The sequence below is a fragment of the Salvelinus fontinalis genome, chromosome 4 (genome assembly GCF_029448725.1).
Source record: "Salvelinus fontinalis isolate EN_2023a chromosome 4, ASM2944872v1, whole genome shotgun sequence".
Lineage (NCBI taxonomy): Eukaryota > Metazoa > Chordata > Actinopteri > Salmoniformes > Salmonidae > Salvelinus > Salvelinus fontinalis.
This window is the reverse complement of record NC_074668.1, coordinates 38,164,570-38,188,287: the sequence shown is the minus strand read 5'-3', so window position 1 is coordinate 38,188,287 and position 23,718 is coordinate 38,164,570. Positions and strand designations below refer to the sequence as shown.

Below are 23,718 nucleotides of genomic sequence, written 5' to 3'. Positions count from 1 at the left end.
TCAGACCTGAGCCAACTCCTCGTGCTTACCGTGGGGAGCGAGTGACCGGTCAAGCACCAGGCTATTCGGGTCTGCGCACCATGCCTTCAGTGCGCATCCACAGCCCGGTGCGCTCTGTGCAAGCTCCCTGCAGTGGCCGTGCTAGAGCAGGCATTCAGCCAGGACGGATTGTGCCGGCTCAGTGTTCCTGGTCTCCGGTGCGTCTCTTCGGCCCAGGTTATCCTGCGCCAGCTCTACGCACGGTGTCCCCGGTTCGCCAGCAAAGCCCAGTGCGGCCTGTTCCAGCTCCCCGCACTTGCCGGGCTAAGGGGTGTATCCAGCCAGGACAAGTGGTGCCAGCTCTGCGCTCTAGACCTCCAGTACGCCTCCATAGTCCAGTACGTCCTGTGCCTCCTCTCCGCACTCGCCCTGAGGTGCGTGTCATCAGCCCGGTGCCACCTGTACCTGTCCCATGCATCAGGTATCCAGCGCGCCTCCACAGTCCAGTACGTTCTGTGCCTCCTCTCCGCACTCGCCCTGAGGTGCGTGTCATCAGCCCGGTGCCACCTGTACCGGTCCCACGCATCAGGCCTCCAGTGCGCATCCACAGTCCAGTACGTCCTGTACCTCTTCCCCGCACTCGCCCTGAGGTGCGTGTCATTAGCTTGGTGCCACCGGTACCGGTCCCACGCATCAAGCCTCCAGTGCGCCTCCACAGTCCAGAGCTTCCGGCGACAGTTCCCAGTCCAGAGCTTCCGGCGACAGTTCCCAGTCCAGAGCTTCCGGCGACAGTTCCCAGTCCAGAGCTTCCGGCAACAATTCCCAGTCCGGAACCTCCAACGACGGGCCACAGTCCAGAACCTCCAACGACGGGCCACAGTCCGGAGCCTCCGGCAACGATTGGCGGTCTGGTTACTCCGGCGATGATCTGCGGCCCGGTTCCTCCAGTGAAGGTCCATGCACCAGGGCCGGCACCAAAGCGGAGGCATCTGCGGGCGGAGGGGGGTCTGCGTCCCGCATCAGAACCGCCGCCGTAAGGGATGCCCACCCGGACCCTCCCCTTTAGAGTCAGGTTTTGTGGCCGGAGTCCGCACCTTTGAGGGGTACTGTCACGCCCTGGCCATAGAGAGGTTTTTATACACTATTTTGGTTAGGCCAGGGTGTGACTAGGGTGGGCATTCTAGTTTCTTTATTTCTATGTTTTCTATTTCTTTGTTTTTGGCCGAGTGTGGTTCCCAATCAGAGGCAGCTGTCTATCGTTGTCTCTGATTGGGAATCATACTTAGGTAGTCCCTTTTCCCTCTTTCATTTGTGGGTAGTTATTTTCTGTTTAGTGTCTGCACCTGACAGAACTGTTCGCTTTTCGTTTTGTTACTTTGTTCAAGTGTTTTTGATATTAAATAAAATCATGAACACTTACCACGCTGCGCTTTGGTCCACTCCTTCTGACGACGAGCGTTACAGGACCTTACAGGAGTCATTGAAAATGTCTATGAACCCTTAACATTGAATAATCAGAGGTCTCTATAGCATAATGTCATTTGTGAATTTCGGTGAACATAATCTAATGGACCGTCTTGGAAAAAGACAGCGCCTAACTTCTTTTCCCCAAGTCAAGCACTGGGGATGAGATTCGAACACGCAAACTTTGGGTTGCTAGACACCCTTCTTCTTTTTCTTTGGGATTGGATTGGCGGATCGCATCCAACTTTAAGGTGCAAACACCTCCATCGACTGCACTGGAGCGTAAGACCAGTCATGGCCTACCTACGTTAAATTCTCCTTCATTATTCCTGTTCCTAAAATGAAAAAATTATCTGCAGCTGCCCACCTCAACATCCATTTTCTGTGACGTTCCATTTCTGCGGTACAGTTGATAACCATTGCTTGGAACGCTACACAGCTAACCTTACACCTTGCCCAAACTGGCTGCACGCGTGCGCCATCATGCGCTATCGTGCATAAATTTATTTCCCCCCCCCCACACCAAACGCGATCACGACACGCAGGTTAAAATATCAAAACAAACTCTGAACCAATGACATTAATTTGGGGACAGGTCGAAAAGCATTAAACATGTATGGTAATTGAGCTAGTTAGCTTGCACTTGCTAGCTAACGTTAATTTGTCCTATTTAGCTAGCTTGCTGTTGCTAGCTAATTTGTCCTGGGATATAAACATTGAGTTGTTATTTTACCTGAAATGCACAAGGATCTCTACTCCGACAATTAATCCACACATAAAACAGCCAACCGAATCGTTTCTAGTCATATCTCCTCCTTCCAGGCTTTTTCATCGTTTAAATTATATGGTGATCGCATCTAAACTGTCATTGTATTACCACGACTGCCGGCAAAACAGTTAGTCTTTCTATCACCCACGTGGGTATAACCAATGAGGAGATGGCACGTGGGTACCTGCTTCTATAAACCAATGAGGAGATGGCACGTGGGTACCTGCTTCTATAAACCAATGAGGAGATGGGAGAGGCAGGACTTGCAGCGCGATCTGCGTCAGAAATAGGAACGACATCTATTTTAGCCCTTGGTGTCGCAGACGCTCGTTGGCGCGCGCAAGCAGTGTGGGTGCAATAATTGAATAACATGGATTTCTACATTTATTTTGCGACGCTCGCGCACGCGACGTGTCCGGTCTGGTCAGCATGTTACTGAAGCATAAATCACTTGTTGCCCTATCCCTCTGTGCTGGCACAAATCTATGACTCTTGGGCTTCCAGAGTGCATCGCAGTGCTAGAGGCGTCACTACAGATCCGGGTTTGATCCTGGGCTGTGTCGTAGCTGACCGCGACCGGGAGAACCATAAGGTGGCGCACTATTGGTTCGGGTTAGGGGAGGGTTTGGCTGGCCGGGATGTCCTTGTCCCATCGCACTCTAGCGACTCTTGTGGTGGGCCGGGCGCAGGCACAGTCGCCAGTTGGACGGTGTTTCCTCCGACACATTGGTGCGGCTGGCTTCTGGGTTAAGTGAGGAGTGTGTCAAGAAGCAGTGCGGCTTGGCAAGGTCATGTTTAGGAGTACACATTGGTCTCGACCTTCGCCTCTCCCGAGTCCATACGGGAGTTGCAGCGATGGGACAAGACTGTAACTACCAATTGGATATCACGAAAAAGGGGTAAAAAGTACTATATATATATATATATATATATATATATATATATAAAAACATTATACAAATCTACTCACTGGGATCCTCTCAGGATCCCTCACCCTTGACCCATCCTCCTCTACTTTATTCACTGCCTCAGCATATGACACCTTCTGCACTACCTCTGAATCTGGCCACTTCAACCTGGCTCTCTCGCACTGGACTCTTCCGATCCCCAGCAACATGAGCATCACTACAGTTGACACACAACTTTATCCACGGAAACTACACAATCCTCTATCCCATGCCCACCTGCACACTTCCCACATCTTAGAATCTCCCTCCTACACACTACTGCAACATGACCATAAATGTTGCACCTGAAACAGTGCAGTGGATTCTGCACAAACCCTCTAACAGGATAACTGATATATCCTAACATTACTTTATCTGGTCGAGACTCGGACTCAAAAGGACTGACAGTGACTCCTTTGTTTCACCATGATCCCCATCGGGTCTGCGTCAAACCAAACGGCGGGTGTCACAAACACCAGGAATTTTCAACTTCAATCGCTCCACCTCCACACTTAACGCTACCCCAGAAATCACTCCTTTCAATGGTGCCCTTATACTTAGGGCAAAGCAAGAAACAGATCTTGACCCAAGTTGCGTTACAAAGAGTGCCTGCTCAGTCAGAAGAAACACAAACAAATATCACAAGTCCACTACAGGTTACCGTCACTGATTCAATTGCACCCAACTCCTTTGTCATCCACCCTGAAACCACAAATGGATCTGCCAAAAGGCAAGCGTCCACTTTCTCCAAAAATGTCAGTCCTACTGGTCCAGATTTTTCTTTATCATGTCTGGCACCATTCTTCCTCAACATACATCTTCCCACTACACTCGGCTCTTCTCCTTCTTCCTCGCTGTCCATAACCATCATCCGCTGCATTGGCGGGGTGTTTCTCCAACACCCAACTTCTGTTTCTTAGCCCAATTTACAAGTCTGTCTATCTATGGCCTCTCCATGCTTAAATTCTATCGTTCAGCCACAGCAAAAGCAATTTCAACAGGAATCTTCTGTCTTATGTAACCACACCAAACTTCACATAATTTGAGTGTCCCGAACGTACGTTTACTATGTTACGTCTAGTCTATGAGAGCAGACTGTTGTGGTTCCAAGTAGAACTGTTTTGGGTTCCATGTAGAACACTTTCCACAGAGGGTTCTACATGGAACCCAAAAGGGTTCTAACTGGAACCAAAAGGGGTTTTACCTGAAACCAAAAACAGTTTTCCTATGGGGACAGCCGACGAACCATTTTGGAACCCTTTTTTCTAAGAGTGTAGGGTAATTTCCAAGTAGAAAATGTACCCTAATTTTCCGTTATTATGACATTCCACTGTGCCAAACAGGGATTGGCCTAATAGGGCCTACTTATGCAGGCCTAAAGTAAGATCACTATTGGTCCAAGAGGTGCTAAGACCTTATGGTGGTATCTTCCAAAAAAACTGCACGTTTTTTTAAATGAAAATAAGTACACCATGCATTGTAAATCCTTTCTTTATGGGAGATGCCATCCCTCATACTTTATTTTTTGGACTACATGTTTACCCCGATGAGCACCCAATTCCATAGACACCTTTGTTTTTAGTAAGTTTGCTCACAACACATTACATTTACATTTAAGTCATTTAGCAGACGCTCTTATCCAGAGCGACTTACAAATTGGGTGCAACACAGGTGTGTTTGCATGAGGAAAATAATTTTCCCCTTAGCCAATGTTTGTACTGTACTGTATTTCTCATCAGGATTGTAGGGAGAGTAAACTATTGCACACAGTGCCTGAACCAAACTTATATTGAAAACCCCAGTGTTCAAATTATACATTCACTTAGGGGTGCCCGATGTCTCTTTGGGGTGCCGCCCAATGTCTCATGACAAACGTGCTTAGGAAACGCAAGTGTTGTAACGGCGTTCCTCTCTCTCTTCATAAGAGGAGGAGGTGTAGTGATCGAGCCAAGGCGCAGCGGGTTGTGAAAACATGATGAGTTTTATTTATAAGACGAAACAAACTATACTTGAAATAAACTAACAAAATAACAAAACGAAAGTAGACAGACTTAATACGACGAACTGACATAACACACGCAGAACGAACGAACAAGTACTTACTACAAAGAACACACGAACAAACCGAAACAATCCCGTATGGTGTAACATTGACACAGAAACAGGAGACAATCACCCACAAACAAACAGTGAGAACACCCTACCTAAATATGACTCTTAATTAGAGGAGAACGCAAAACACCTGCCTCTAATTAAGAGCCATACCAGGCAACCAAAACCAACATAGAAACAGATAACATAGACTGCCCACCCAAAACACATGCCCTGACCTAAACACATACAAAAACAACATAAAACAGGTCAGGACCGTTACAGAACCCCCCCCTCAAGGTGCGAACGCCGGGCGCACCAGCACAAAGTCCAGGGGAGGGTCTGGGTGGGCAGTTGACCACGGTGGTGGCTCCGGCTCTGGACGCTGTCCCCACACCACCATAGTCACCCAACGCTTCTGTCTACCCCTCCCAATGACCACCCTAAAACTCACATCCCCTAAATAAACGGCCAGCACCGGGACAAGGGGCAGCACCGGGACAAGGGGCAGCACCGGGACAAGGGGCAGCACCGGGACAAGGGGCAGCACCGGGACAAGGGGCAGCACCGGGACAAGGGGCAGCACCGGGACAAGGGGCAGCACCGGGACAAGGGGCAGGTCCCGGCTGATATACTCTGGCAGATCCTGGCTGAGGGACTCTGGCAGGTCTATGCAGGCTGACGGCTCTCGACGCTCATGGCGGGCTGACGGCTCTCGACGCTAATGGCGGGCTGACGGCTCTCGACGCTCATGGCGGGCTGACGGCTCTCGACGCTCATGGCGGGCTGACGGCTCTCGACGCTCATGGCGGGCTGACGGCTCTCGACGCTCATGGCGGGCTGACGGCTCTCGACGCTCATGGCGGGCTGACGGCTCTCGACGCTCATGGCGGGCTGACGGCTCTCGACGCTCATGGCGGGCTGACGGCTCTGGCTGCTCATGTCTGGTTGGCGGCTCTGGCAGATCCTGTCTGGTTGGCGGCTCTGGCAGATCCTGTCTGGTTGGCGGCTCTGGCAGATCCTGTCTGGTTGGCGGCTCTGGCAGATCCTGTCTGGCTGGCGGCTCTGGCAGATCCTGTCTGGCGGACGGCTCTAGCGGCTCCTGTCTGGCGGACGGCTCTAGCGGCTCCTGTCTGGCGGACGGCTCTAGCGGCTCCTGTCTGGCGGACGGCTCTAGCGGCTCATGGCAGACGGGCGGCTTTGCAGGCTCATGGCAGACGGGCGGCTCAGACGGCGCTGGGGAGACGGATGGCTCAGACGGCGCTGGGGAGACGGATGGCTCAGATGGCGCTGGGGAGACGGATGGCTCAGATGGCGCTGGGGAGACGGATGGCTCAGATGGCGCTGGGGAGACGGATGGCTCAGATGGCGCTGGGGAGACGGATGGCTCTGGCCGGATACGGCGCACTGTAGACCTGGTGCGTGGTGCCGGAACTGGAGGCACCGTGCTAAGGATAAGCACCTTCCTACTAGTGCGGGGAGCAGGGACAGGGCACACTGTACTCTCAAAGCCTACTCTATCCCTGATGCGAGGTACCGGCACTGGTGACACCGGGCTGAGGACAAGCACATCAGGATTAGTAGGGGGAGAAGATACAGTGTGTACAGGGCTCTGGAGACGCACAGGAGGCTTTGTGCGTGGTGCCGGAACTGGAGGCACCGAACTGGATACACGCACTACAGAGAGAGTGCGTGGAGGAGGAACTGGACTCAGGAGACGCACTGATAGCCTAGTGCGTAGTGTAGGCACTGTAGGTACTAGGCTGGGGCGGGGAGGTGGCGCCGGAAATACCGGACCGTGGAGGCGTACTGGCACTCTTGAGCATTGAGCCTGCCCAACCTTACCTGGTTGAATGCTCCCGGTCGCCCGACCAGTGCGGGGAGGTGGAATAACCCGCACCGGCCTATGTAGGCGAACCGGGGAAACCATGCGTAAGGCCGGTGCCATGTATGCCGGCCCGAGGAGACGCACTGGAGACCAGACACGTTGAGCCGGCCTCATGACACCTGGCTCAATACCCAATCTAGCCCTACCAGTGCGGGGAGGTGGAATAACCCGCACTGGGCTATGCACTCGTACAGGAGACACCGTGCGCTCTACTGCGTAACACGGCGCCTGCCCGTACTCCCGCTCTCCACGGTAAGCCTGGGAAGTGGGCGCAGGTCTCCTACCTGCCCTTGGCCCACTACCTCCTAGCCCCCCCCCCCCCCCAAGAAATGTTTGGGAATTACTTACGGGCTTTTTGGGCTTCCGTGCCAGACGCGTTCCCTCATAGCTCCGGTTCCTCTCTCCGGTAGCCTCTGCTCTCCTCAGTGCCTCCAGCTGTTCCCATGGGAGGCGATCCCTACCAGCCAGGATCTCCTCCCATGTGTAGCAACCCTTTCCGTCCAATATATCGTCCCATGTCCATTGCTCCTTCTTTTCCTGTCCCTTACTCCATTTACTCCGCTGCTTGGCTCTAGCCTGGTGGGTGATTCTGTAACGGCGTTCCTCTCTCTCTTCATAAGAGGAGGTGGTGTAGTGATCGAGCCAAGGCGCAGCGGGTTGTGAAAACATGATGAGTTTTATTTATAAGACGAAACGAAACAAACTATACTTGAAATAAACTAACAAAATAACAAAACGAAAGTAGACAGACTTAATACGACGAACTGACATAACACACGCAGAACGAACGAACAAGTACTTACTACAAAGAACGCACGAACAAACCGAAACAATCCCGTATGGTGTAACATTGACACAGAAACAGGAGACAATCACCCACAAACAAACAGTGAGAACACCCTACCTAAATATGACTCTTAATTAGAGGAGAACGCAAAACACCTGCCTCTAATTAAGAGCCATACCAGGCAACCAAAACCAACATAGAAACAGATAACATAGACTGCCCACCCAAAACACATGCCCTGACCTAAACACATACAAAAACAACATAAAATAGGTCAGGACCGTTACAAGTGTAAAGATTTTTCCGCTTGATCTTGGTCCAGATGTATTATGTGATGTGACCTAGGGGTCTGTAAGGCTTTGATAAGACATTTGAAAGCAATCCAAGTATTTTAAAATCCTCTTAGTGCTGTTGCTAGGGAGAGTAAACCCAGATAACTGGGGACAATTCTTGACAGCAAGCTGCAATGGGAGGAGAACTCAAAGGCCATTCACTCAAAGACCCAGCAGAGACTTTTCCTCCTAAGAAAACAGAACTTATTTGATGTTGACAACTGAGAGTTTGGGCCTATGAGTGAATGTCCTTTGAGTTCTTGTCCCATTGCAGCTTGTTGTCAAGAATTGTCCCCAGGTATCTTCCAGTCTGGATTTACTCTCCCTAGCAACAGCAATAAAAGGATTTTAAAATACTTGGATTGTAGGTGCTGACAATTTCAACATCTTTGCTGGCAATGATGGGTCTGTGCTGGCAAACGCCATGACCACAGACATTAGTTTCTTCTCTGAAATGAGTCTGGATCTGAATGCGAACACATTTGGGGCTGTCTGATTGGTCCAGAAAAACTGATTGGTTGGGCCAGAGCCAGGACACATGTGCGTAAACGGTGGTTTGAAAATTCGGCATTGGCTTTGATACTGATACTGTGTGCTAGCAGGCATGCTTAGGACTATATACATGATAGGCTAATAGTCATGTATGAGCTGCCTCAGTGATGGCATAAACCTTTATGGTTCTTACTGTCATCAGATAGCCTACAAGCTATGCTGCTGCACAGTCATATTGGATGTAATATTTAATTCCCTCATTCCCTCTCTACATGGGGTGAATGCTTTATATTTAACTTACAGGAAATGCACTCAGCTTTATCCTTTCACCCGGCCCATAGAACTCTACATCCTTGCTGGCCTATGACATCACACCTAGTCACAGGATGAGAGACGTAGATGTACAGTATTATAGATCACACCATGGGAACTGGTCCACACCCATTCAGTTAGCCCTTCCCTCCACTGTCTGTGCATTGTCTGTCTGTCTGTCTGCACCACTTCATTTACTGGAAATGCTGCTTAGTGTAGTCTCAAGTGAATTCAGCTTAGAGGGCACAGTGGTAGTACTGTGTGGACCCCCACCAACTATGTAGGTCAGTGGTAATGACAGTGCCTGCAAGTATGGTATCAAATCCCTATGCTGGCTGATGCTTAACATGATTTGTTGTCATTTAATATTATAAGAGTTATGAAAAGGAAGTCAATGTATGTGGGCATTAATATTTGATTTGATTTGATGAGCTCCTCAGAGACCACAGAGAGAGAAAGGTCATTGGATCTACCTGAGTAGTGACGTTATATAAAGGACCATTTAGGAGTCAGAGAGAAAGGTCTAATGCTCACATACATTAACTTCCTTTTCCTGGATCTCATGCTCTGGCCCTTCAGCCACCTTTCAGTCTATAGTCTCCATTGCTTATTGTCCACAACTGCTCACTCCACTCCTGGCGGGCCATGTCTGTGTGCTGGCTGTATTTTGGACCAGTGTAGGCCGTGATCCTTTTCTCTGGGGACTGATGACACTGTTTGTAGAACACTCACTCATCCTGTAACCAATCAGGGTAGTTGCCAGTTAGCTAGAACGGATACCAAGCATTAGAGCTGAATGAGGAAGTAGGCTACATGATCAATGTCCTTAACTGAAGGTTAAGGGCAAGGTCGGGGTTGATGATTCATGTTAAAAATGCATTTGTGGTTAGAAAACGCACCTTCGTAGAAAAGACAGAGGGTAAAAACGACATGTACAGTAACGATCAGTGTTACTTCCACGTAACTTGGTGGGTCATAGGAAGTGGAAATGACACGGAGGAAAGAGCTTGAGGGCGCTGCCAGCCCCTCCCACTGGCATTGTTTTAATGGGACATCTGCTACTTCCTGAATCATTGGTGATGATGAGATCCGTTACTTCCTGTATTGTTGATGAGGCCATCGTAATACCCAAAATAAGTGATGAGAACAAGTCGTACAGCTCATTATGTGTTGCTCATAATTTAAGTGTTAATTTGATTTATGTGGCTATTATACTTCAGACAGGCTTTATGTCAGACCTGTCTCTTTCTGTGTGTTTACTGTATGTATTGTTATGTGTTTTAATTGTGTGTGTGTGTGTGTGTGTGTGTGTGTGTGTGTGTGTGTGTGTGTGTGTGTGTGTGTGTGTGTCTAATCCTATGTGTGTGTTGTCGTGTAGAACACAGAGGAGCAGATAACTCATCAGGAGCTGACTGAGAGGAACAGAGAGCGCTGGTGTCTGGAGATACAGATCACGATGAGGTGAAAACTATTTTTTTCTTACCTATCTCGAGGGACTTGCATAGGTGTTAGCAATATGGTATTGGCTTCACCTAGCTTTACGATGGGTTTAGGGGAGCTGTAGACCTACACTAGATATACAAAAGTATGTGGACACCCCTTCAAATTAGTGGATTTGGCTATTTCAGCCACACCCGTTGCTGACAGGTGTATAAAATCGAGCACACAGCCATGCAATCCCCATAGACAAACATTGGCAGTAGAATGGCCTTACTGAAGAGCTCAGTGACTTTCAACGTGGCACCGTCATAGGATGCCACGTTTCCAACAAGTCATTTAGTCAAATTTCCGCCCTGCTAGAGCTGCCCCGGTCAACTGTAAGTGCTGTTGTTGTGAAGTTGAAACGTCGAAGGAGAAACAACGGCTCAGCTGCAAAGTGGTAGGCCACACAAGCTCACAGAAAAGGGACCGGCAAGTGCTGAAGCACGTAGCGAGTTAAAACTTGGCTGTCCTTGGTTGCAACACTCAATACAGAGTTCCAAACGTCAGCAGAGGAACTCGTCGGAAGCTTCATGAAATAGGTTTCCAAGGCCAAGCAGTCGCACACAAGCCTAGATCACCATGCGCAATGCCAATAATTGGCTGGAGTGGTGTAAAACTCACCCCCATTGGACTCTGGATCAGTGGAAAAGCGTTCTCTGGAGTGATGAACCCCTCTTCACCATCTTGTCAGTCCGATGGACAAATCTGGGTTTGGCAGATACCAGGAGAACACTACCTCCCCGAATACATAGTGCCAACTGAAAAGTTTGGTAGAGGAGAAATAACGGCCTGGGGCTGTTTTTCATGGTCTGGGCTAAGTCCCTTAGTTCCAGTGAACTACAGCATACAATGACATTCTAGACGATTCTGGGCTTCCAACCATGTGGCAACAATTTGGAAAAGGCCATTTCCTGTTTCAGCATGACAATGCCCCCGTGCACAAAGCAAGGTTCATAAAGAAATGGTTTGTCAAGATCGGTGTGGAAGAACTTGACTGTCTTGCACAGAGCCCTGATCTCAACCCCATCGAACACCTTTAGGATGAATTGGAACGCCGACTGCGAGCCAGGCCTAATCAACCCAACATCAGTCCCCGACCTCACTAACGCTCTTGTAGCTGAATGGAAGCAAGTCCCTGCAGCAATGTTCCAACATCTAGTGGAAATCCTTCCCAGAAGATTGGAGGCTGTTATAGCAGAAAAGGGTGAACCAACTCCATATTAATGCCCATGATTTTGGAATGAGATGTTCCACAAGCAGGTGTCCACATACTTTGAGTAATGTCGTGTATCTGTTTGCATCAGATCTAGGGGTAGCTATGGAGTAGAGTATGATAGGAAGATGACACTTTGAACCTGACAGATTAGGTTCATTACCATATTTTTACCAAATACCACTAGGAGCCTAAATTACTCACAGCATCACTTAGATTAGATGGAAACTTTCCGGAAATCTTGCATCTTTCAGGCCACATAAGATGTCATGGCACATTCCATGATTCTCTGATGACATTCTGACTTGTTATGTTCCCTAATTAGTTTTATTGCGGTCCACAATGGGGCAGGAAAAAAACTACGACACAGCTATTTTTAGCTTATGCAGTAGTAAAATGACCTGAAAGCTGTGGCTATTTCAGTATGTGGGTTCTGTGTTGGTCATTTGGCATAGGATCGTCTTCGCTTTGATGCCAGTGGTAGCTTGTTGGCGAGTGGCAGTGTGTGTGGGGGTGTGACAATTATTTCTGGTTGGTGTCGGATTTAATGTGTAGGCGGGGGGGACTAATTCTTGGTGTCAATATGGGTGTGGGTGTGGAGAGGTAATTTGTAAGTGTGCTTTTGTGTGTTTGTGAGAGAGAGAATGGGTGTGAGGCTTTCTTGTTTTCAGGTCATGCTTTAACGACTGTGTTGTTGTCAGACAGACTTGGTCTCAACCACAACCCTCTCCTGCACCCACGTACTGCGAAACCTCAGGACACACACGCACACAAACACACACACACACACGTACACATTGTCGTAGCTTTGTCCATGCAGAGTATAAACCCAGGTTGCTATCGTATCAATGTAATAACATCAGATTTGCAGCCAATGTCAACTGTACAACGTAAATATTTGCCTTATTAGAATATAATACATTTTTCTTAATCAGCCCTTCCATGTTGAGCCAAAGTCAGCTTCAGGTTCAGGTTTTGTGTGTGTGTGGCATGAAAGCCTTTGATTGAGTCACACTTTCACAGATACATTATAATACCTCATACACACGATATCATACACCCCAATAACTTCACACACACTGCCCAGCGTACGTCAGCTAACCTCAGGGGTGAAATAAATAGTGGGGGTAGGCTACACCGTACTGGTTGAACATGAGCCTATCACAGGAATTTTAAAAAAGATGCCAAGAAACCTTTAGGCTATTACACTATTATTTATCATTACATCATGTCACCTGCATGAGGAATTAGCGAATGGACATGAAAACACTCCAAATGTGTAGGTTAAAGGGAACTTGCAGAGGTTCTAAGAACGTTTTACTATGGTTCCCTGAAAGTTTTCCTGGGAGGTTTTATTGATGTTCTGAGAACAAAATGTATAGGTTATTTGAAGGTAATTAAGGTTCTGAGAACATTCTCTAAATGTTGTGAATGTTTTGAAGGAAATGTAAAGGTTATTTGGATGTTTTTGAATAACTTCCTTAAAACTTTCACTGAATGTTTAAGACTTTTAATAACACAGGCAGTGTTACTTTTAATAACACCGCCTGTTCTGGGAACATACATTTTTAGGTTGCAGGGAGGTTCTGAGAACATTTTACTATGGTTCCCTGAAAGTTTTCCTGGGAGGTTTTATTAATGTTCTGAAAACAGAAATTAAGATTATTTGAAGGTATTTAAAACACGTTCTGAGAACATTCTCTAACTGTTGTGAATGTTTTGAACGAAATTTGGAACTTTGGAAGTTTTTAATAACTTCCTTAACGTTTCATTAAGACTTTAATAACACTGCTATCTTAGGTTAACTGTTTTGAAGTCCAAGCACAGATAGGACACATGTAAATTATTTTGCTTAGGCATTAATCGTGCAAACACATTTCTTTTTTTACTGTGGCACGACGTCAGTGAGATTCAAATCTACAATCTTCTGTTCTCTATCAATGGAATTAGCCCACAACACCACCAGGATGGAGCTAGCATGTCATGTTTTTTTAACTCACGCAAAGCTCTTCATTTTAGTCAATTCAAACAGACCCCATTTCAAAGGAAATAAACACTCATTAAGATCAGGTGTGGCCAATTAGTGGGTGCGGCCAACACACCTGAACACACTAACAGAGGATAGAGAGAGTTTTGTTGACACTGATAACGGAATGTACAGTATATGTTTTTAAATAACATTCTTAGAACGTTACTAATGTTTTCTTGTGTTTTTATGGAACGTTTTTGTAATGTTCTGAGAACATGACTTTAAATAGAAACATGAAGAAACCTGTAGAAAACGTTATGCTGTAGTACTGAAATTCCCACAGAAGAAAATGTTTTCTTAATGTTCTCTGAACGTTTTGAGAGCATTTCCAAAGCCAAAACAGTTGGAAAACGTCCCTAGAACATTACCAAAATGTAAGTGTGATCATTTTTTAACTTTTAGGAAATGTTCTGTTAAAGTAAAAAATAATGTTATTTTTTTTGTAAAGGTCCATGTGCTCATAATTTTTCAAAGCCAAGCAACTATCCTGCACCATTCCCAGAAAGTTGTGGGAAGGTTGTATGCAAAATAACCATAGGACAACCCCGCGCTCAACAAGCTCTAAGAAACACATGGTTCTCAGAACGTTATGTGATAGCTGGGTGGTTATGTTTTTGTCACACTGAAAGGTAATACATTTTCAAAGTTAAACGATAAATCTTTACTATTAGGCCCACAGAGAATGTATAAAATTAATAGGAATTCTATGTTTAGGCCCCCCAAAAATGTTATTGCATGCGCAAGCGTGTGCTCACTTATGAGGTACTGCACATATACCATAGAAGAAGAAATTAAGAAAGAATCATACTGTAGGAAGAAATTAAATCTACTCTCGCCCCTGGCTAACCTTACAGCCACTACGGAGAAGAGGGAGATGCTTTCCATGTCCAGTTATACATTTTTCACTTTACTGTGTCACAGTTTCCAATGGGGAATGGGTTGTTATAATATTCTGATCGTGTTCGGGTTAGCAATCAGTTATTTCTCAGACTACGATTATGTGACTAAAACACACTGACTGTATATTCTCTGCTGACCGATGATGACCTCATGACTATTTGTTATCCTAATGATTACTATCATCTGTACTGCCTAACCACTTGCATATTAGGTACAGTGTAGTACTAGAGTTAAACATTATACAGTGTTATTGTTCCATATTAAGTACAGTTTGATAGTTAAACATTATACAGTGGTATTGTTCATAATGTTCCAATGTTATTGTTTTGCCTGTAGAATCTGGAACCAATTAAGTCCTTAGGGTTTTTACAGGTTTAGACAGTTTTAGGACAGTTAATTCTGCGACAATTAAAAACACATTTATACATTGTAGAGTTATGTAACAGTACATAACTGTCTCTCCTCCCTTCTCTCTCTTTCTCTCAGACTGGACCATGTAAGTGTGGTAGCAGCGAGGGATATTCCTGAAGGACTGCAGTCCTCCTTAGGCATCAACGATCTGCATCTACTGGCCATGGAGTACTCCCAAGGAGGAGACCTGAGGAAGGTGTGTTATTCTTACACACACACCCCGTGGCTAAGGCTGAGGACACGAACGCATCCCGCTACGGCTGAGGACACAAACAAGAAGTCCCGCTACGACCTCCGCAGAGCGATCAAAAAAAAAAAAAAGGAAAAAGTACACTATAGGAACAAGGTGGAATCCTATTACACCGGCTCTGACACTTGACGCATGTCAGATTACAAAGGAAGACCGAGCTGTGATATGCCCAAAGATAACTCTTCATCATATGAACTCAATGCATTTTATGCACGCTTCAACAAAAGGAATGCCAAGCCGCACATGAGGGCCCTAGACCCAGTCCAATTTGCTTCCTGCCCCAAAAGATCTACAGGCGATGCAATCTCAATTGCATTCCACAGTGCCCTCTCCCACCTGGACTACAGAAATACAAACAGTTGAAGTCGGAAGTTTACATACACTTAGGTTGAAGTCATTAAAACTTGTTTTTCAACCACTCCATGAATTTCTTGTTAACAAACTATAGTTTTGGCAAGCCGGTTAGGACATCTACTGTGTGCATTACACAAGTCACTTTTCTAACAATTGTTTACAGACCGATTATTTCACTTATAATTCACTGTATCACAATTCCAGTGGGTCAGAAATGTACATACACTAAGTTGACTGTGCCTTTAAACAGCTTGGAAAATTCCAGAAAATTATGTCATGACTTTAGAAGCTTTTGATAGTCTAATTGACATCATTTGAGTCAATTGGAAGTGTACCTGTGGATGTTTTTCAAGGCCTACCTTCAAACTCAGTGCCTCTTTGCTTGACATCATGGGGAAATCAAAATAAATCATCCAAGCCCTGAGAAAAAAATTGTAGACCTCAACATGTCTGGTTCATCCTTGGGAGCAATTTCCAAACGCCTGAAGGTATCACGTTCATCTGTACAAACAATAGTACGTAAATATAAACACCATGGGACCACGCAGCCGTCATACCGCTGAGGAAGGAGACCCGTTCTATCTCCTAGAGATGAACATACTTTCGTGCGAAAAGTGCAAATCAATCCCAGAACAACAGCAAAGGCCCTTGTGAAGATGCTGGAGGAAACAGGTACAAAAGTATCGATATCCACAGTAAAACGAGTCCTATATCGACATAACCTGAAAGGCCGCTCAGCAAGGAAGAAGCCACTGCTCCAAAACTGCCATAATAAAGCCAGACTACAGTTTGCAACTGCACATGGAGACAAAGATCGTACTTTTTGGAGAAATGTCCTCTGGTCTGATGAAACACAAATAGAACTGTTTGGCCATAATGACCATCGTTATGTTTGGAGGAAAAAGGGGGATGCTTGCAAGCCGAAGAACACCATCCCAACCGTGAAGGACGGGGGTGGCAGCATCATGTTGTGGGGGTGCTTTGCTGCAGGAGGGACTGGTGCACTTCACAAATAGATGGCATTATGAGGTAGGAAAATTATGTGGATATATTAAAGCAACATCTCAAGACACCAGTCAGGAAGTTAAAGCTTGGTCGCAAATGGGTCTTCCAAATGGACAATGACCCCAAGCATACTTACAGAAATGTGGCAAAATGGCTTAAGGACAACAAAGTCAAGGTATTGGAGTGGCCATCACAAAGCCCTGACCTCAATCCTATAGAAAATTTGTGGGCAGAACTGAAAAAGTGTATACGAGCAAGGAGGCCTACAAACCTGACTCAGTTACAGCAGCTCTGTCAGGAGGAAGGGGCCAAAATTCACCCAACTTATTGTGGGAAGCTTGTGGAAGGCTACCCGAAACGTTTGACACAAGTTAAACCATTTAAAGGCAGTGCTACTTAAAACGAATTGAGTGTATGTAAACTTCTGACCCACTGGGAATGTGATGAAATAAATAAAAGCTGAAATAAATAATTCTCTCTATTATTATTCTGACATTTCACATTCTTTAAATAAAGTGGTGATCCTAACTGACCTAAGACAGGGGATTTGTACTAGTATTAAATGTCAGGAATTGTGAAAAACTGAGTTTAAATGTATTTGGCTAAGGTGTATATAAACGTCCGACTTCAACTGTATGTGAGAATGCTGTTCATTCTACTACAGCTTAGCGTTCAACACCGTAGTGCCCTCCAAGCTCATCATCAAGCTCTGGTCCCTGGGAATGAACACCTTCCCCTGCAACTTTATCCTGGACTTCCTGACGGGCTGACCCTAGGTGGTGAGAGTAGGCAACAACACCTCCGCCACGTTGACCCTCAACACGGGGGCCTCTCAGCAGTTTGTGCTTAGCCCCCTCCTGTACTCCCTGTTTAGCCATGACTATGTGGCTATGCACGACTCCAACTCCATCATCGAGTTTGCTGATGACACAACAGTGGTAGGCCTGATCACCAACAGCGATGAGTCAGCCTACAGGGAGGAGGTCAGAGACCTAGCAGTGTGATGCCAGGACAACAACCTCTCCCTCAACGTGAGAAAGACAAAGGAGATGATCGTGGACTAAAGGAAAAGGGCCGAACACGCTCCCATTCACATCGATGGGGCTGTACTGGAGCGGGTCGAAAGTTTTAAGTTCCTTGGTGTCCACATCACCAACAAACTATCATGGTCCAAACACACCAAGAAAGTTGTGAAGAGGGCACAACAACGCATTTTCCCCCTCAGGAGACTGAAAAGATTTGGCATGGGTCCCCAGATCCTCAAAACGTTCTACAACTGCAGCATCGAGATCATCCTGACTAGTTGCATCACCGCCTGGTATGGCAATTGCTCAACATCCGACCGTAAGGCGCTACAGAGGGTAATGCATACAGCCCAGTACATCACTGTTGCCAAGCTTGCTGCCATCCAGGACCTATATACTAGGCGGTGTCAGAGGAAGGCCCAAAAAATAATCAAAGTCTCCAGTCACCCAAGTCATAGACTGTTCTCTCTGCTACCGCATTGCAAGCAGTACCGGAGCGCCAAGTCTAGGTCCAAAAGGCACCTTAACAGCTTCTCCCCCAAGCCATGAGACTGCTGAACAATTAATCAAATGGCCACCCTGACTATTTGCATTGACCGGTACCCCCTGTATTTAAAACTTGTTTTTACACTGCCGCTACTTGCTGTTTATTATCTATGCATAGTCACTTTATCCCTACCTACATGTACAAATTACCTTGACTAACTTGTACCCCTGCACATTGACTCGGTACGAGTACCCCATGTATATAGCCTCATTGCTGTTATTTTACCGTGTTACTTTTCTTTTTACTTTTTTTAAAACTTTAGTTAAAACTGTGTTTTTGGGCTTGTAAGTAAGCATTTCACGTTAAGGTCTACATCTGTTTTATTCGGCGCAGGTGATAAATACAATTTGATTTGATTTAATTATGAGGCACAGCTTTCGATTGCCAATAGATGGGCGGAGCGGCAGATTGACGAGGTCGGCATTTTCTGAGTTAAACTGACCGAGACCCACCTCCAACAACACAAAACCTCACATAATTTTCCGAAAAACATTGACAATTGCTCTCAACCAGTGGTATATCGTTTTTTTAGGTGAGCGCTGATGCCGCCCTTTGATAAGCAGACCCCACTTTGTCAAAGGCAGGGGCGCAAAATATTTAGCTTGTCCATTCCCAGCGCGCCCCTCCAGAGTGCTGTTGGAGAGATGTATCATAAATCATGTAGCAGATATAGGATATGGTAGAAAGAGTGTGTGGCCTTTTCTGTAGCCTACAGGCTGGAGATAAAATGTATGACAATGTAATGAGACGGACACTTTTTACAGGTTTCTCCGATCAAATAGCCTAACCTAAAGGGTGCTCAATCAATTAAAAAAGTAGCTGTCATGTTAAGAAACAACATATCCTAAAAACAGGACAGGTCAAAGTAAAATGGATAATATGAATGGACAATCACAACTGTTGTCCGGGAGTTTCACCCCATTGTCATGATCAGTGGTTTTAAGTTTGTGTCTGTACATTTTTGACAAGCTGATCATAGCGAAAAAGAAAATACTTCTGCATTTCCCGTTGTGTAAACACATTGCAAATGGGCTCACGATAACTGGTAATTTTGTGTAGCTGATATTCAGAGCTTAAATAGCCAAACGAATTAGTCACAGGAATCAGGACTAATAAAGCCAATGCAATGGCCTGTTTTACAAACTGTGGGCTAACACCACATGGATGGATGGGGGTTCGTAAAATTCAGTTGGGGGCAGACGTCGTAGGGTACGCCCCAGTAAGCACAAGCCGACATCTTTTGGACGTCTTTTTTTGGTCTTGTCAGGACGTCGTTATTTTGTGTTTTTCAAATGGTAGGCTTACCACATAGATGGGCATTCATAAAATGCAATTTCAGACAACACTGTAGGCTACACCTCAGTAAACGCGGGCTGATGCCTTTTGGATATCTTTTTTTGGTGCACTTCCGGACCGGCCTTGGTTTCCACACACGTCTGATCCAGACCAAATCTGAACCAAACATAGGTGTCCATGATGGTACGATCAGCTTGTCAAAAATGTACAGATACAAACTTAAAACCACTGATCATGACAATGGGGTGAAACTCCCGGAAAACAGCTGTGATTGTCCATTCATATTGTCCATTTTACTTTGACCTGTCCTGTTTTTGCGCCCCTGCCTTTGACAAAGTGGGGTCTGCTTATCAAAGGGCTGTAACGGCGTTCCTCTCTTTCTTCATAAGAAGAGGAGGTGTAGTGATCGAGCCAAGGCGCAGCGGGTTGTGAATACATGATTATTTATTAAATAAACAAAACAGACCAAACTAAGACGAAAACGAACTATACTTGATATAACTAACAAAATAACAAAACGATGTAGACAGACCTGAACAAAACGAACTTACAAATACACGAAGCACGCCGACACAGGAACAGACTACATAAACGCACGAACAAACCGAAACAATCCCGTATGGTGTAACATCGACACAGAAACAGGAGACAATCACCCACAAACAAACAGTGAGAACACCCTACCTAAATATGACTCTTAATTAGAGGAGAACGCAAAACACCTGCCTCTAATTAAGAGCCATACCAGGCAACCAAAACCAACATAGAAACAGATAACATAGACTGCCCACCCAAAACACATGCCCTGACCTAAACACATACAAAAACAACATAAAACAGGTCAGGACCGTTACAGAACCCCCCCCTCAAGGTGCGAACTCCGGGCGCACCAGCACAAAGTCCAGGGAAGGGTCTGGGTGGGCAGTTGACCACGGTGGTGGCTCCGGCTCTGGACGCTGTCCCCACACCACCATAGTCACTCCCCGTTTCTGTCTTCCCCTCCCAATGACCACCCTAAAACTCACATCCCCTAAATAAACGGCCAGCACCAGGAGAAGGGGCAGCACCGGGACAAGGGGCAGCACCGGGACAAGGGGCAGCACCGGGACAAGGGGCAGCACCGGGACAAGGGGCAGCACCGGGACAAGGGGCAGCACCGGGACAAGGGGCAGCACCCGGACAAGGGGCAGCACCCGGACAAGGGGCAGGTCCCGGCTGATATACTCTGGCAGATCCTGGCTGAGGGACTCTGGCAGGTCTATGCAGGCTGACGGCTCTCGACGCTCATGGCAGGCTGATGGCTCTCGATGCTCATGGCAGGCTGACGGCTCTCGATGCTCATGGCAGGCTGACGGCTCTCGACGCTCATGGCAGGCTGACGGCTCTCGACGCTCATGGCAGGCTGACGGCTCTCGACGCTCATGGCTCTCTGACGGCTCTCGACGCTCATGGCTCTCTGACGGCTCTGGCTGCTCATGGCTCGCTGGCGGCTCTGGCAGATCCTGTCTGGTTGGCGGCTCTGGCAGATCCTGTCTGGTTGGCGGCTCTGGCAGATCCTGTCTGGTTGGCGGCTCTGGCAGATCCTGTCTGGTTGGCGGCTTTGGCAGATCCTGTCTGGGTGGCGGCTCTGGCAGATCCTGTCTGGTTGGCGGCTCTGGCAGATCCTGTCTGGCGGGCGGCCCTAGCGGCTCCTGTCTGGCGGGCGGCTCTAGCGGCTCCTGTCTGGCGGGCGGCTCTAGCGGCTCCTGTCTGGCGGGCGGCTTTGCAGGCTCATGGCAGACGGGCGGCTTTGCAGGCTCATGGCAGACGGGCGGCTTTGCAGGCTCATGGCAGACGGGCGGCTCAGACGGCGCTGGGGAGACGGATGGCTCAGATGGCGCTGGGGAGACGGATGGCTCAGATGGCGCTGGGGAGACGGATGGCTCAGATGGCGCTGGGGAGACGGATGGCTCTGGCCGGATACGGCGCACTGTAGACCTGGTGCGTGGTGCCGGAACTGGAGGCACCGGGCTAAGGATAAGCACCTTCCTACTAGTGCGGGGAGCAGGGACAGGGCACACTGTACTCTCAAAGCCTACTCTATCCCTGATGCGAGGTACCGGCACTGGTGACACCGGGCTGAGGACAAGCACATCAGGATTAGTAGGGGGAGAAGATACAGTGTGTACAGGGCTCTGAAGACGCACAGGAGGCTTTGTGCGTGGTGCCGGAACTGGAGGCACCGAACTGGATACACGCACTACAGAGAGAGTGCGTGGAGGAGGAACTGGATTCAGGAGACGCACTGATAGCCTAGTGCGTAGTGTAGGCACTGTAGGTACTAGGCTGGGGCGGGGAGGTGGCGCCGGAAATACCGGACCGTGGAGGCGTACTGGCACTCTTGAGCATTGAGCCTGCCCAACCCTACCTGGTTGAATGCTCCCGGTCACCCGACCAGTGCGGGGAGGTGGAATAACCCGCTCCGGCCTATGTAGGCGAACCGGGGAAACCATGCGTAAGGCCGGTGCCATGTATGCCGGCCCGAGGAGACGCACTGGAGACCAGACGCGTTGAGCCGGCCTCATCACACCTGGCTCAATACCCAATCTAGCCCTACCAGTGCGGGGAGGTGGAATAACCCGCACTGGACTATGCACTCGTACAGGAGACACCGTGCGCTCTACTGCGTAACACGGCGCCTGCCCGTACTCCCGCTCTCCACGGTAAGCCTGGGAAGTGGGCGCAGGTCTCCTACCTGCCCTTGGCCCACTACCTCCTAGCCCCCCCCCCCAAGAAATTTTTGGGAATTACTTACGGGCTTTTTGGGCTTCCGTGCCAGACGCGTTCCCTCATAGCTCCGGTTCCTCTCTCCGGTAGCCTCTGCTCTCCCCAGTGCCTCCAGCTGCTCCCATGGCTTTTCGGGCTTCCAGCCACGTCTCCTTGCTGCCTCCTCAAACCACCGCTCCTGGGCTTTAGCTGCCTCCCTCTCTTCCTGAGAGCGGCGATTCTCTCCTGCCTTAGCCCAGGGACCTTCTCCATTCAATATCTGCTCCCAAGTCCAGAAATCCTTGTTTTCCTGTCCCTTACTCCAATTACTCCGCTGCTTGGCTCTGGAATGGTGGGTGATTCTGTAACGGCGTTCCTCTCTTTCTTCATAAGAAGAGGAGGTGTAGTGATCGAGCCAAGGCGCAGCGGGTTGTGAATACATGATTATTTATTAAATAAACAAAACAGACCAAACTAAGACGAAAACGAACTATACTTGATATAACTAACAAAATAACAAAACGATGTAGACAGACCTGAACAAAACGAACTTACAAATACACGAAGCACGCCGACACAGGAACAGACTACATAAACGCACGAACAAACCGAAACAATCCCGTATGGTGTAACATCGACACAGAAACAGGAGACAATCACCCACAAACAAACAGTGAGAACACCCTACCTAAATATGACTCTTAATTAGAGGAGAACGCAAAACACCTGCCTCTAATTAAGAGCCATACCAGGCAACCAAAACCAACATAGAAACAGATAACATAGACTGCCCACCCAAAACACATGCCCTGACCTAAACACATACAAAAACAACATAAAACAGGTCAGGACCGTTACAAGGGCGGCATCAGCGCTCACCTAAAAAAATGATATACCACTGGTTGAGAGCAATTGTCATTGTTTTTCGGAAAATTATCTGAGGTTTTGTGTTGTTGGAGTTGGGTTTCGGTCAGTTTCAACTCAGAAAATGCCAACCTCGTCAATCTGCCGCTCGGCCCATCTATTGGCAATCGAAAGCTGTGTCTCATAATCAAATCAAATCAAATTGTATTTATCACCTGCCCCGAATAAAACAGATGTAGACCATGACGTGAAATGCTTACTTACAAGCCCAACAACGCAGTTTTAATAAAACATAGTTAAGAAAATATTAACTAAATAAACTAAAGTTTAAAAAAGTTAAAATAAAAGTAACACGATAAAATAACAGCAATGAGGCTATATACATGGGGTACTCATACCGAATCAATGTGCAGGGGTACAGGTTAGTCAAGGTAATTTGTACATGTAGGTAGCTGTAAAGTGACTATGCATAGATAATAAACAGCAAGTAGCGGCAGTGTAAAAACAAGTTTTAAATACAAGGGGTACCGGGCAAT

The 23,718-nt window shown here is 47.3% G+C and overlaps 1 pseudogene; it reads left to right on the top strand.

Moving 5' to 3' along the window:
• Positions 1-902: 902 nt before the first annotated feature.
• The window catches only part of LOC129852870 (inhibitor of nuclear factor kappa-B kinase subunit beta-like), a 45,642-nt pseudogene continuing 22,826 nt past the window's right edge, over positions 903-23,718 (top strand).